The sequence below is a fragment of the Danio rerio genome, chromosome 25 (assembly GCF_052040795.2).
Source record: "Danio rerio strain M-AB ecotype USA chromosome 25, GRCz13ab, whole genome shotgun sequence".
NCBI classification, from domain to species: domain Eukaryota; kingdom Metazoa; phylum Chordata; class Actinopteri; order Cypriniformes; family Danionidae; genus Danio; species Danio rerio.
In genome coordinates, this window is record NC_141045.1 from 7690001 (window position 1) to 7704590 (window position 14590).

The window sequence follows — 14590 nt, forward strand, 5'->3', positions numbered from 1 at the left end:
TGCCGTCATGTGACTGCATTACAGAACCGGTGGCCATTTTTAGAGACGCCACATGTCGGAGATGGGAGTAGTTTACGGTCAGATGAAAAAATCATGAGTCAAATACTGTAATTAGCATTACAACAGGCTGAAATGACGTTCAATAGTGTGTGACAGGAGAAATGAATCAGCGGGTTTAGATTTTGGTGAACGCTTATATTTTGTAAGCAATTGTTAGAACTGTGTATTTAATAACAAATAAATTATATAAAATATATTTTAGCTACTGGTTTATATAGTATTATTTTAGTATTATTATTATTACTATTTTTTATTTAAATTTATGTTTATTACTTTTAATTTATTACTATTATTATTATAAAATTACTATTATTACAATTTTGATTTGTAACTCATGGCTTTTGTTAATTTTTAAATATATAAAATGTATATATATATATATATATATATATATATATATATATATATATATATATATATATATATATATATATATATATATATTGAAATATGAAATAAATTAGAAAATTACCCATGGCAACTTTAATGTAATGTAGTTTGTTATATTTACCTTTGGCCCATGACTCTAATATTTGGTTTTTGGCCTTTCGTATTTAAAAGTTTGGGCACCCCTGATTTAGTTGTACTAAGACACATTGCCAGGCCAGGGATGTATCCTGGGGTCACTGAGTGTTCCTCCGCCCCTGTCACAGCAGCAACCCGCTCGCGAAACATACACACAGGCCCTTTTACACTAATACGTCTTAAAAACGATCCACGTTCACACTGGCATTTCATCAAGCATTTCTGAACAGCTCTCCATCCACATTATACTGCTGAAAACGCAAATCACGTGACCACACACACACAAACACACATACACTCCCTGTCATGCGCTGCAGCGTCTGAGCTCCTGTGCACTTCGGACTGTTTATCTAGGATGTACAGCTTTAACGCGTATCACTAAAGTTGTTAAACGTGATATTTAATCAATCTTGTCTTTATCTAGCGACTCTTCGGCTTTTTGAATCTATCAGGTAACGTGTCACAGCGTCAGTACATTGCTTCAATTTTTCGCTTTCAAGCTTGTACATGTACTTCTTTACCAACCAAGTTTGTCGACGCCATTATAATGACACAGATCACTCTGCCTTTCCTGTGGAAAAAGTGATTGACAGGTGGTGATTTGTGTGTAACTTATCTTTGTTTATTTATGATTTGGTTATGGGTAATACAAAGACCATGTGGGTTAGGTAGTTGAAACGGTAGATCACACATCACCTGTTTAAAAGGGGATAAAGAGCTCGTTCCAGTCGAACGGAAGGACAGATAAGCATCCACATGTTGAAATGTGTCAAAAGTTCTGCTGTCGTAACATTTAGCTCCAGTGTAGCCCGTGCTCACGCATTAAACTTCCAGACACATCCACATCATGAAAGGCTGTCTCTTTCTCTTGCGTTTTATCCTGGTAAACCAGCGACTGAATCTTTGATGATCAAAAAAAAAAAAAAAAAAGAGCAACAAAACATTGGAATGACAAGAGCGGGTATCTCAGAGCAGCAGAGGAGAGTCACGCTCAGGTGAAGGACAATTACGTTTATTCCTCTGCTCCTCAAAGAGAAAACACGGTGCTCGTATAACATTGACATACAGTGATACTAATAGCTTACCTACATTTTACAGTTGTCTAAACTAGACTGCATCCACACCAAAGAAGATCTGTTTATTACAACACAATAGCAATTTGTATATTTTTGGTTTAGTGGCTACTTCGTGTGAATTTCATTTGCACAATTTGATCAATCCCCAATAACTTAAGTGTTTAGGGGTGGAGTTTGAGGCCACGCCTCCTTTTGAAATTTGTAAATATTCATAGGATTGAAACCATATTCATACTAAATAGCAAATTGTCTTACAAAACGTAAAATAGTTACGTTTCCTTGTGAAATGAGGCTGTTTATTATAGGTTGCAGTTTATTGTTTGCCACTTTAAATATTTGCGCTTTTCAAAATCCAAATTTGTGAAAATTTGTGAAATCAAAATTTACAATGTTCATTTTGCCAGCGCACATTGTTATTCTTTAAGCGAACATATTATCTCGGCAAGTTAATCTAGTAGAAATAAATGTTTGTTTTGGTAATCTTCAATAAAAGATGCAATATTTGATTACTGCGTTTGGAGTCCTTTCAATAATCGTAACCACGCCCCTCTTACCGTTAGTTTGCTATGATGGAATGATGTGTAAAAAAAAGCCCCACCCCCTACTCAATATTCTGTTGCGGTTAGAAGTACATCGACATACTGACGTAAAAGTCTCAGCAATTTACGGTTTACGCAAATTTTATTCTCACCTGTATTCTGATTGACTGACAATGATACTTTTATCATTCGCCTGGAAATTGTTCGTAGTGCCAACTATAATGCTGTTGTTTCAATTACAAGATGATTCATTTACATTAAAAAAAAAAAAATATATATATATATATATATATATATATATATATATATATGTATATAGTTATTTATATTTGTAATATTATTTGTACATTTTAAATTAGTATATGAACAATATAAATTAACATTGATAAAGACATATAGGATATGAATTATTCGTAATGTTTATTTATTGTTATTAACGCGTAACTTCTTTTAGTAAAACAAAAGTATTAGCTAAAAATACATGTAGATGTTTTGTTTTTTGTTGCCGCAGTGTCTGAGGCACATGTGTAAAAGCTCCGCCCTCTTTAGGAATAGGGGCGGGGAGTAGCAGCTGCTCATTTGCATGTAAAGAGACACATACAAAAAAGCTGTGTTTACAGCACATGAAATAATTGACCTGTGAGGTATTTTTAGGCAAAGGTTTCACACTCACATTCTGGGAACACCTGAGATTTATAATAAATTTTGCATTAAATCCGAAATAACTAATAATTTGTCACTTAGATAGAGAGAGTTACAGTATATTTGTTATATTTATAAAGCGTGAACTTAACAGTAGCCCGGTTTTTTAAGTTAGCATACAATTTTTGGAGTTTATACTGACAAAATAGTGCATTCGCCAACTTAAATGCTCTGTTTTGCTGAATTGACAGCTTATTTACAACTATTTGTCTTTTGTTTTATTTTATGTTTTTGCAATTTCTTACTCTCAGCTGATGCTTCAGTTTCGGGGTCATGCTTAATTAGGCCTAAAATCTTACATCTCAGTGCTTTCACAAATTCACATTAAATTAGGTTTGATTTATTGTATATTTTTTTGCCTGAAGGAGTAAATAAAATTTATTTTTGGTCCTATTCGGATTTGAAATCATTCATATTAGTTTCAGTCAAGTGTTTTAAAGAGGTCAGTAGAAAATCCAATAGTGAAAGCTGTTGGTTAGAAGTGATATAGTCCAAAAAAAAAAACAAAAAAAACAGCATCAGCTCTAACATAATGCTGTTTATTAGATTAAGAGCTAAAGTGTCACAGCAATCTGTTGAGATCATTTACAGATTTACTTTCACAGCTTGAGAAAACAGTCCATTATAATATACACGCGTCCCTTGTCTCTGTCAGTAATATTCAGGGTTGTTCCAGTTCACATTTTCATCTCCATGTGTTCGTTTTGGCTGTTTTGTTGTTGTTTTTGCATTAATGTTGACAATACACCAAAAATAAAATAATATATGTATTCAGAGTTTTATTTATTTATTTTTTCAAAAAGTCCTGATTTGTCTTGTGAAAGTTGCACCAAACATGAAAGAAACAAGATCCTGCAATAAAAGTTTTTATTTTATTTTATTATTTTTAATTCTATTTTATTTCTATTTTATTTAATATAAATTTTTTAAATATAGGATTCAATTTCATTAGGCTTATTATTCTTTTTAAATCCCAGTCTTGCATTTGCATATTTGGTTATAAATATGCCAAGAATAAATATGCCATTTGATAAAGGAGTAGAAAATAAAACTAGCAACAGTTATTTATTAATTTGCAACAAAAATCCTCATCAGTCGCGTTACTTTGCTACAGCAATTCATATGTAAACATATTTGAGATGTTTTTTTTTAATCAAATACTACCAAACGTCACATACAATAGAATTACTTAGGAATTTTGTCAAAAATATGAAAAAAAAACACGATTCAAATTCCTCAAAATATAGGGGGCGTTCTTGTATGATACCAAGTGGAATCTGTATGCATCTGGTGGTCACGTTTGGTACTGCAGCCACATAAAATAATACTGTGAGCTCAGGAATATCTACAACAAATTTGGAATATAATTAGTTCAGATATTTAGCTTTGATTTTCTGTCGATTGTAGGCTAAAACTGTTCTTGTGAGATACATATTTTATGTAATATATTAAAGTATACATTTATCATTGTATTATTTTCGTAGACATAAATGTGCATAACCATTGTTTTATTTAAGTTTTTGGAACTTTTTTTGATTTGATCTCATTATGTTTATTATCCCTTTTGATTCCCAGTCCTGCATTTGCATATTTGGTGATAGGCATAAATATGCCATTTGATAAAGGAGTTGAAAATTAATTCATAAATGTCCATATTTTATTTATTTTCCAACTCACAGATCCATTTCTACAGAGAAATGAGCATCAAAGTCATTAAATGTTGACTTGCTTATCTCTAAAGCTCACTTGAAGTTGTTCTAGATCATTAGACGTGACATAAAGATGTCTTTATACATAAAACGCTGTCATTCTTGTGTATTTTTCAGTTTATCTTCAGTGTGCAGACAGTTTTGTGTGTTCTGGAGTGTGTGGCCTTTGATCACTGCACTATCTGAGGATGCCACTGGACTTTAGTGTATATTGACAAAATTTAGGTATCAAGTAAATTAGTTGGAAGTGTATTAGATTAAAGCACATTTACTGTCACCCTACAATATGGGACTATTATGGTTACACTCTTAAACCATAATAATGTATTCTAAACAAAGGAATCATGACTAACAATATATCATTTGAACGCTTAACATTTCTAGTTTCCAAATATGGTAACAGATTTTTTATAGATATTACTGAGCAACATTTATTTATTATTTGCAGGAAACTCATCAGTGTCACATTACTTTGCTACAGCAATCCACATGTAAACATATTTGAGATGTTTTTTTCAAATCAAATACCACCAAACTTTACATAAAACTTTAGAATTTGATGTGTACTCCACAAATATTGTCAAAAGTATAAAAAAAATACGAGTCATATTCCTTAAAATATAGGGGGCACTCTTGTATGGTCATCAGTGGAAACTTTATGCTGTCTAGTGGTCGTGTTTGGTACTGCTGTCAAATAAAATCTTACTGAAAGCCCTTTATTTTGAGAAATCAAGCATTTTGAGCATCAAAATCATTAAATGTTAACTTGCTTATCTCTAGGGCTCACTTGAAGTTGTTCTAGATCATTAGACGTGACATAACGATGTCTTCATACACAAAGCACTGTCATTCTTGTGTATTTCTTATCTTCAGTTTGCAGACAGTTTTGTGTGTTCTGGAGTGTGTGGCCTGTGATCACTGCACTATCCCAGGTCGCCACCGGAGTTTTGTGTAGATTTGAAAATTTAGGTATCAAGAAATTTATTGTTTGTGGTGTTAATCACCATCCCGGCACTAAGACACTTAAGTTGGTCACTTTTTATTTATTGTTTTGCAATTAAGTTCTAATCTAATTATGACAAAATCTATAGGAAAGGTTTAAGACTTCTGAATACATATTTTACTGTTGTTTTTATTTATTTATTTTTGCACATTTACTGTCATCTCACAACTTGTAGGACCACTTACGGTTACATTTCTTAAACCATAGTCTAAACATAAAGCAATCACAACAAACTATATATCATTTGAAAGCTTAATAATTCAAGTTCCCATATATGGTCACTGATTTTTGATATATATATTACTATGCACAGTTATTTTTAATTTGCAGGATACATATCAGTGTTGTAAAGCATTACTTTGCTACAGCAATCTACATGCAAACATATTTTATATGCTTTTAGAGGCTAAATAAAATTAAATACCACCAAACTGCATGTACTACTTTAGAATTTGATGTCTATTCTACAAATTTCGTCCAAAGTATGAAATAATATGATCCTCAAAATATAGGGGGCTTTCTTGTATGGTCACCAATGGAAGCTGTATGTCATCCGGTGGTCGTGTTTAGTAATGCGGCCACATAAAATAATACTGAAAGCTATTTTTTTTTTTTGAAAAACTACCTTCACATTTGTAATATAATTAGTTCAGATATTTAGATTTGATTTTCTGTCGTTTGTAGGCTAAGACCGATTTGGTAAGATACATATTTTGTGTAATATATTAAAGTATACATTTATCGTTTTATTATTTTCATAAACATAAAGGCGCATAACATTTGTTTTATTTAAGTGTTTGGAACTTTTTTGACTTCAGCTACAATCTGACATCTTGTCTTGTTTAAAATGAAGCTTAAATATATGCACCAAAGCATTGGAGACTGGCATTTATTTAAGTAGAACATGTCATTTTCATACGTTCAAAAATGATCGTGATAGTTAAGGAGTAAAAACGAAAACAAAACAGAGTCTGTATTTTGCAGGTCCACAAATCAGACCACTAAAATGATGTTTCATTATCGCCATATCTTCATATATATCTCAGCCATATCAATAGAGCATAGTTCTCATTTCTCTGTGAGCTTCAAGCATTGTTATCCTCATCTTTCCAGCAACAATGGCCAACAAACTCTTCGCCAAACCGTCGTCTGACAGCGATATTATTCGCTAGCTGTGTTTGCTCTTTTCTCAGATCCCGCTTTCCGCTGGGAAGTAGAAATTTGGAAGAAAATGTGTTTTGAAAGCCCGGTCTGGCTATTGTTCAGCGTCCTTGGCGGATGTGGGTTTTAAAACGCGGCAGGGGGAAAACGTGCGATTCTGCCTGCTGATATTTCCAGCGTCCCGAGACTCCGGGAACACTCATTTTAATTTCTTTTTAATGGTGGTTATTGTCATTGTGAAGGTCACTGACATTTGCCTCTCGGCCGGAGGTTGTAATCGGCCGTGACAACAGGGACCTGCTGGAAATAAAATACGTCATGGGGAAATGAAGACTGTGTGTTTTTCCGTCCTCGGGGAAAAGGTCAGGCTTTAGGATCCTTCCAGAAGATGATGATAAGAGAGTCCTACTTTCTGCAAACATTAGCATGACTGTTTACTTATTCATATGTTTTTTGGGTTTGGAGGTTTATCCATTGGTTGGACGCTGATAAAATGGGTTTAAATGGGAAGCAGGTGCTGGATGTTTTTTGAGGAACGCCTTACAGGACATCTCTGTTTGACTGCTAATGGAAAGTAAAAGTCCTGAAGGTCCTAAAGTTGTAATAAAAAGGCTCTTTTTTTTTTTCGCAAATCCCCAATTTAAAAACATTACTGATTAAATCCTAGCCAAGAAACTCGTGTCATTTGCTATTTTCTTAGGTTTCCCTTTTAAACTAGCAGTTCTGAGAAAAAAAGTTATAATTTAGATCGCAATTGTAAGGAGTTTTTTTAAAAATATATATATTAGGGATGCAACAATACAGTTAGCCTACGGTTCAATACATACCTCGGTTTTTTAACATGGTTTTCGGTACGGTTCTCATGGCTTGACACATGTTTTTTTATGTTATTTTATAGGCATTAGGAACAGTAAGAGGTTAAGGAGAAATAACTAAAAATGATTTATTGCAATACTCCTTTTGTTTTACTTAAAAGCCAAGAAAAGTACACTAGTTCCTAGTGTATTGTATAAAAACATTGAAATCTCACAGCTGCTGGTAGCCCATGTACAAACTGGGGAACACATACATTCCTACATTTTGAAAATAAACATACATGTGAAGTTAATAAAGATAAATTGACCATTTCAAATAAACATAATTGTACTTAAGTAAACATAAATAAACCATCTTAATTATCTCGGTGCTGAAAAAAGTGGGAGATGGTAGTCTGTAACTCGGATCGAGCGCTTTTATAAGATGACAAAAGCCAGCATCTCCAATCACCAAAAATGCAAGCAAATGTTTAACTGAAACTCTAACTGAAATGTCCTCACACCGCAGATTTGAAAGACGCAGACGCTTCCTTGTACTGTTGCCTCACTTCACCACCGCTCGCCGTGTTAAAGTGTGGAATAACGGTTAAGAACCCCCTAACTTTAGAGCATAGTGAATGGATATTTACTCGCGGGGAAGAGTTTCCTCATCTCAGCTCATAGCCTTACAGGCACACACAAACAGTCGAGTCGGGGAGATGTAAAACGCCCATACAGTATTTAAACGCAAAAAAGAGAAAACCGCAATTCACAGGCGCATTTTGAACCGTGGATGTCGTACCGAATGGTTCAATATTATATTGAGAATCGTGGAATCTCTAAATATATATATATATATATATATATATATATATATATATATATATATATATATATATATATATATATATATATATATACAGTGCTTTTCACAGGTCTGAAATATACTTGAGGTGGTAGCCGGATTTAAACACACCTTTTACCCAGCACATAAATAGTAATATGCAACACAACAAAACACAATTCGATTTGTAACCCTATTTTTATTATTATTATCACTTTTGAACTTTTTCTTTTCAATAGCTTAAAGAAAGACTGTTGAAAAAATTTTTTTAACAATCCATTTTTTTTTTTTATGCAAATCAGGAGCCATATGCACCCGCTGACAGGTGAAATCTGCTTCTCTCTATATCTCATTCAAGTTCAGGTTGCTTTATTGGGATGTCATTTTCTACAGTATTGCCAAATCATTTTAAATGTATGAAGTATGTAATATATTGACATCATCAAATTAATAAAAATATACAGCCAATGAGAAATAAATGACAGAAAAAAAGCAGGCAATATCTCTAAAAATGATGATAAATACATGAATAAAACGTGTAGATTATTTAAATTAGACGAATGAGTTGATTAACCATTTCTAACGATGTACAAATATTCTGCAGCCAATTTAGATGTAATTTCGTAATTTCGAGTATTTAGTAAAGTTTTCTGAGTCGTTTAGATTCAAGATTTAATTATGTTAAATCTCTCTCGCTCTCGTGGCTGTGTGCATAAAATTAACGACAGCTTAGAAAACGAAAGCAAAACCAAATCCCGGAGTCCCGGACATTTTAGCGGGTCTCTGTTTGTCTGCAGAGCACACGAAATTGTCTGTGCGTTGACAGTGCATGCACAGAATGAGCATTACGGTTTTCTACTAATTAATCGCTTGCGGATGTTTGTTTATGTTGGGTGGATACAAAAAAATTGTAAAAGTATGATAATAATAGTTTAAAAAAAAGCAAAAAATTGGTAACAAAAGTATACAGGGGGCTAAACATTCTTACTTCAACAGGATATACTATGGACATTATCCCCCATCAAGTATAAACCTCAAAATCTGAAAACATAGTTGTTTAACCTTCCATAAAAATAAAGAAAGTCATCCTATAAACAACACAAGAGTAGCACAATAAAAAAGTATCTGTTTGAATGAATGAACACCCTCTAGTTAACAAGACCCAACCAGTCCTCTCGTCGGCAGATGGGGGAGTTTTTCAAAATCAACCTCGTGTTCAAACTCATCAATGGAGCTCATCTGAAGTTTCCGGATGAACCGGAGCTCAGTCCATCAGGGAGCTTCATCTTTTGATGCTCGGACATTAAACAGGACGCCTGTCAGGAGGAGTTGGGCCTGTTCTCTGGTTAGCTGAGTTAACCGCATGCGTCCCAACAGGTAGACAGACGGTGGACGGAGACACACGTGTCCGTTTTTCAGGGCCCGGGCTGAAATGAAAGCGAGTTTCGGGAGGCTTTGATGTCCTTCTGTGCGCTGTGATCTCGTCTGCTTAATTAAGACGCAGTGTTTGGTGAACCTGTGCCGCCAGCTCTTCATAATCTGATCTGAAGCTGCTTCACACGCACAAACGCTTCACTTTAAAGTCTGGTTACAGTCAGGTGGTTGCTAGTAGGAAATGAAAGATGACAGCACGGCTGGGCCATGGGGGGGTTATTTACACAACAAAGATTTAAAAGTTGTTGTATGTAACAGAAGTTGGACGTGACGGTTGTTGGTGAAATTGGCCGAAAAATGTCAAATAAAAAAAAAACTAATAAATACAATAAAATTGATAAAGAATATGTTAGATGGCAAAAATGTACATTTTAAGTTTGTCAGTAGAGAATAAAATGAATAAAAAATTTATTCAACATTTGTTTACATTTATTTAAAAAACTTTACATTTGGTTTGTCATAAATATGTTCACACACTTACTTAATTGGCTTTTAAAAGTCACCATTTGTTCTAAAACAATTGCCATTATAATAGATGGAGATTTTCTCTGAATTGTGGAAACGTCAGTATGTTTGTATTTTTTAAAAGCCATTAAATCCAAAACACACTCTACTGTAAACACAGCTTCAGAATCTGAATGACTGAAGCACAGTGTATGTGTGTGTCTGTGTGCACATCAGAGCGGCTCATCTGTCTGCTCTCTTTCAGGTAAAGGCTATGAGAGGTCAGACTGGCGCAGTGGTCAGCCGGCAGCATCAGTGTGTGTCTCCATCCATCTATCAGTCTGTCAGTCAGTCAGAGGCTCGCAGGTCAGCAGGTCACGGCCGTTCGTTCAGCTTCATTACACCCGCATTCACAAGCCCACATCCATACACGGCCACTTACTGCCTGACCTCCAGAACGGCAGAGGGTGCACTACACACACACACACACACACACACACACACACACACACACACACACACACACACACACACACACACACACACACACACACACAGACTATGGCTAAATAAAATAGCATTAAATTAGCATTATCACTATATTATCATTATCGCGATAACAGCATATGCGATATACGTTTTGCAGACATATGTGATATTTTATTTTATGCACTGATTGTTTATCTAAATTTGACCAATCAGATGTGGCCTTACTTTCTTTAACCCCGCCATCCCAGTAGTTGCTGTACTGCTATTGGTTGGAGTGACTTTAAGGTGAACCCAGAGCTGAGAATAAACACTAATGGGAGGAGTTGAGACAAGAGAGGAAACAGACAACAGCCAATCAGAGGTTTGTGCTCATTATTGGTGTTTTAAAGACTAAAGCCTCCTTTCCACTGCTTACATCAAACAACAAGCAACAGACCGGAAGTCATTCATTTCCAATAGAAAGTAGTCTGGGAGCTGCGTGGAGTTTTGATCATCTTCGTATGCAGAAAATTCTGATCCAAATTGAGATGCGGATTCGTTAAAATATTTGAACTCCTGCTACTAGACCGTATGCGACCAGCCGACAAAGTAAGGCCAGAAAAAGTCTATACTAAAATAACATTTATATTCATAAATGTAAGTAATAAAGTAATAAAAATATAATGTTTAATGTTGTCTCCACATTCCCTTCAATATTTTTAGCGGTCTGAGTTTATAGTATTCATTCATTCATTCATTCATTCATTCATTCATTCAACCACAGAGAATTGCTTTTGCACTCCTTTAATCCGGACACTGCGAGAACAGCTTCTCTCCCATGGTGCACGTCAGAACTGAAAATTCTGAGCGACTGCCACTAGAGGGCGTATTCTGACAGTCGTGTCCAAATGTCGTGTGCACTGGATGTCACGTTAGCAAGATCAAACGGGAACAAAAAGGTGCGGATCCAAGTGCAGTTTATTTACAATGTGCATCAAACAAAAAAAACAAGGTGTCCAGAGTGCAAAGTACAAATAAACAAAAAAACAAGAAACACAAAACAGAGACAGGGCTCAGGACTCAAAAACTCGAAATACTAAACTTATTGGAATACGGAGACAAGATAGACAAACGACGCAGATACAAACAGCGTGAAATGGTTGTATAAATAGTCCAGGAAATTAACAGGAAACAGGAACAGCTGTGAGCCAATCAGTGTACGTGGACCGGGTGTATTGCGCGTGGTATGTATGGACTTGTAGTCTTTTGGGCGCTGTAGTTAAATCTCAGAGTCCGTGAACTACAGCGCCCTCCGGTGGTCACTGACCGTCATGACACTGGAAAGGCGGCTTAGGGCTGCATCTGAAATCGCCTACCACTCAGGAGGTACTGCATTTGAGTTTAAATGTACTACTCGACCATTAGAAAAGTACGTTTTATACAGTATGAATGTCAGTAGTATGAATGGAACCCGAATGTATTACATCTGCCATTTTGTCATCATCATGTAAACTACCCACATCAGTTGCATTGCTTCACTCCCATTCATGAATTTTCTCACGGTGCATCTTGGGACATCGTAATGTCCATCCCATGCACACTTCAGATTTTCACCAGAAGTAGTAGGTCACCTGGGTACTTCTCACATACTGTTTTTTAAATTCTATGAATTCAGACACACTACTCGGCTCGCATACTGTTTTAGTGTACTATATAATATGGAAGTATGCAATTTCGGATGCAGATTTAATGTTTGCACATTGACTCAGTCTGAATTAGATGAAAAATGTCTTATCGGTAGGGCCAGACGGAATCTGCGGACGTTTTTTTGCTATTTCTGCAGAGAAATTTGGTAAAAATCTGCAGATTTTTGCAGAAATATTTTGGTAGTATCATGACTCATTCATTCATTCATTTTCTTGTCCAGCAGATGCCCTTCCAGTGGCAACCTATCACTGGGAAACACCCATACACTCTCATTCACACAAACTGCAGTGCTTGGTGATGTCATGAAATTCCTTGAAAGTTCTTAACGTAAAAAGAAATGAAAGTTTTGAATGATTATATCTTCTAAAAGCTCAGTTTGAGCACAAAGGAAGATATTTTGAAGAATGTTGAAAACCAATGACTTTCTATTGCAGGAAAAACACACTATGGAGGTCAATGGTTGCCGTTTTTCAACATTCTTCAAAATATCTTCCTTTGTGTTCAACTAAAGAAACTGAAAATGAAAGCTGAGTAAATGATGATAGAATATATTTTAAGAAAAAAAACATGAACATTAACTAGAATATTCTTAATAAATAAATGTTAAGTAAATGTTGATTTTCTGATGAACTATCCCTAATACGACACCCCAAAAACGTCCATTTTGATTTCAGGGGGACTTTAATCATTCACAGACACCCTGCTGTCGGCAGAAAAGTCCATCACATTTTAATGAATAGCGAGGAGCGGTGTTTTGATGAAATGATAATATTGAGATTTTTGGATTTTGGCGTCACCGGGCGGGCTTGGTTTGCACACAGGGAATGCGAGATGAAATGATGAATAATGCGAGAGGGAAGGAGCGAGAGAGCGTTCCCTCAGGACTCTCCTCTCGGGCGGTTTTAACCCACTGAGGCGGAACTGAACGGACAGCTCCGCTTAAACAAGAACAAATTTACTTTTCCTTTACCACTCCAGGGACGAATCCGCACACAATAGCAGATATCTGTGTTTGCTCACTGCAGCCGGACTGACAGAACACGCGCACACACACATACGCAGTCAATGCAACAACACTGTCAGAAATTAATATATCATTATTTTTGCATCAAATAAATGCAGTTTTTACTGAATGTTTTGTCAAATAAATGTATGAGTTAAAGAGACTTAGGTATAATGTTAAGATCGATTACATAATTCAATGTAATGTAATATGATATATAATATAATAATATAATATAATACAATATAACACAACATAACATAACATAATGATATAATATAATATAACACAATAATAAAATATAACAATATAATATAACATAACGATATAATATGATGTAATATAATATAACACAATATAATATAATGTAACACAATATAATATAATATAACACAATATAATATAATATATTATAATATAATATAATATAACACAATATAATATAATATAATATAATATAATATAATATAATATAATATAATATAATATAATATAACACAATATAATATAATATAACACAATATAATATAATATATTATAATATAATATAATATAACACAATATAATATAATATAATATAATATAACACAATATAATATAATATAATATAATATAGCACAATATAATATAATATAATATAATACAATATAATATAACACAATACAATGTAATATAATACAATATAATATAACATAATATAATATAATATAACACAATATAATATAATATAACACAATATAATATAATATAATATAACACAATATAATATAACACAATACAATGTAATATAATATAATATATTATAATATAATATAATATAATATAATATAATATAATATAACACAGTTTAACACAATATAATTAAATATAATATAACACAATATAAAATAACACAGTACAATAATATAATTTAATTTAATAAAACATAATATCATATAATATATAATAAAATATTTCATTTTCAAAGATTTATCCTATATTATTTTATTATATATATATGTATATATATATATATATATATATATATATATATATATATATATATATATATATATATATATATATATATATATATATACATTTTAAAATCTCAGTTTCTTTGTTTTATTATTTCGAAATAT

The 14590-nt window shown here is 33.6% G+C and overlaps 1 long non-coding RNA gene across 5 annotated transcripts in view; it reads left to right on the forward strand.

Annotated features, from left to right (window-relative positions):
* The window catches only part of LOC147830775 (uncharacterized), a 148450-nt gene that overhangs the window by 90561 nt on the left and 43299 nt on the right, over window positions 1-14590 (forward strand). For 2 of the 5 annotated variants that reach the window (XR_015526102.1, XR_015526101.1), the window contains exons 3-4: window positions 10557-10657; window positions 11032-11141. The exons of 2 other annotated variants lie outside the window; for them this stretch is intronic. This is a non-coding gene — a long non-coding RNA (uncharacterized LOC147830775). Of the gene's footprint in view, window positions 1-10556; window positions 10658-11028; window positions 11142-14590 lie in introns of all 5 variants that reach the window. One more of the 5 variants, XR_015526105.1, reaches the window with a different exon arrangement.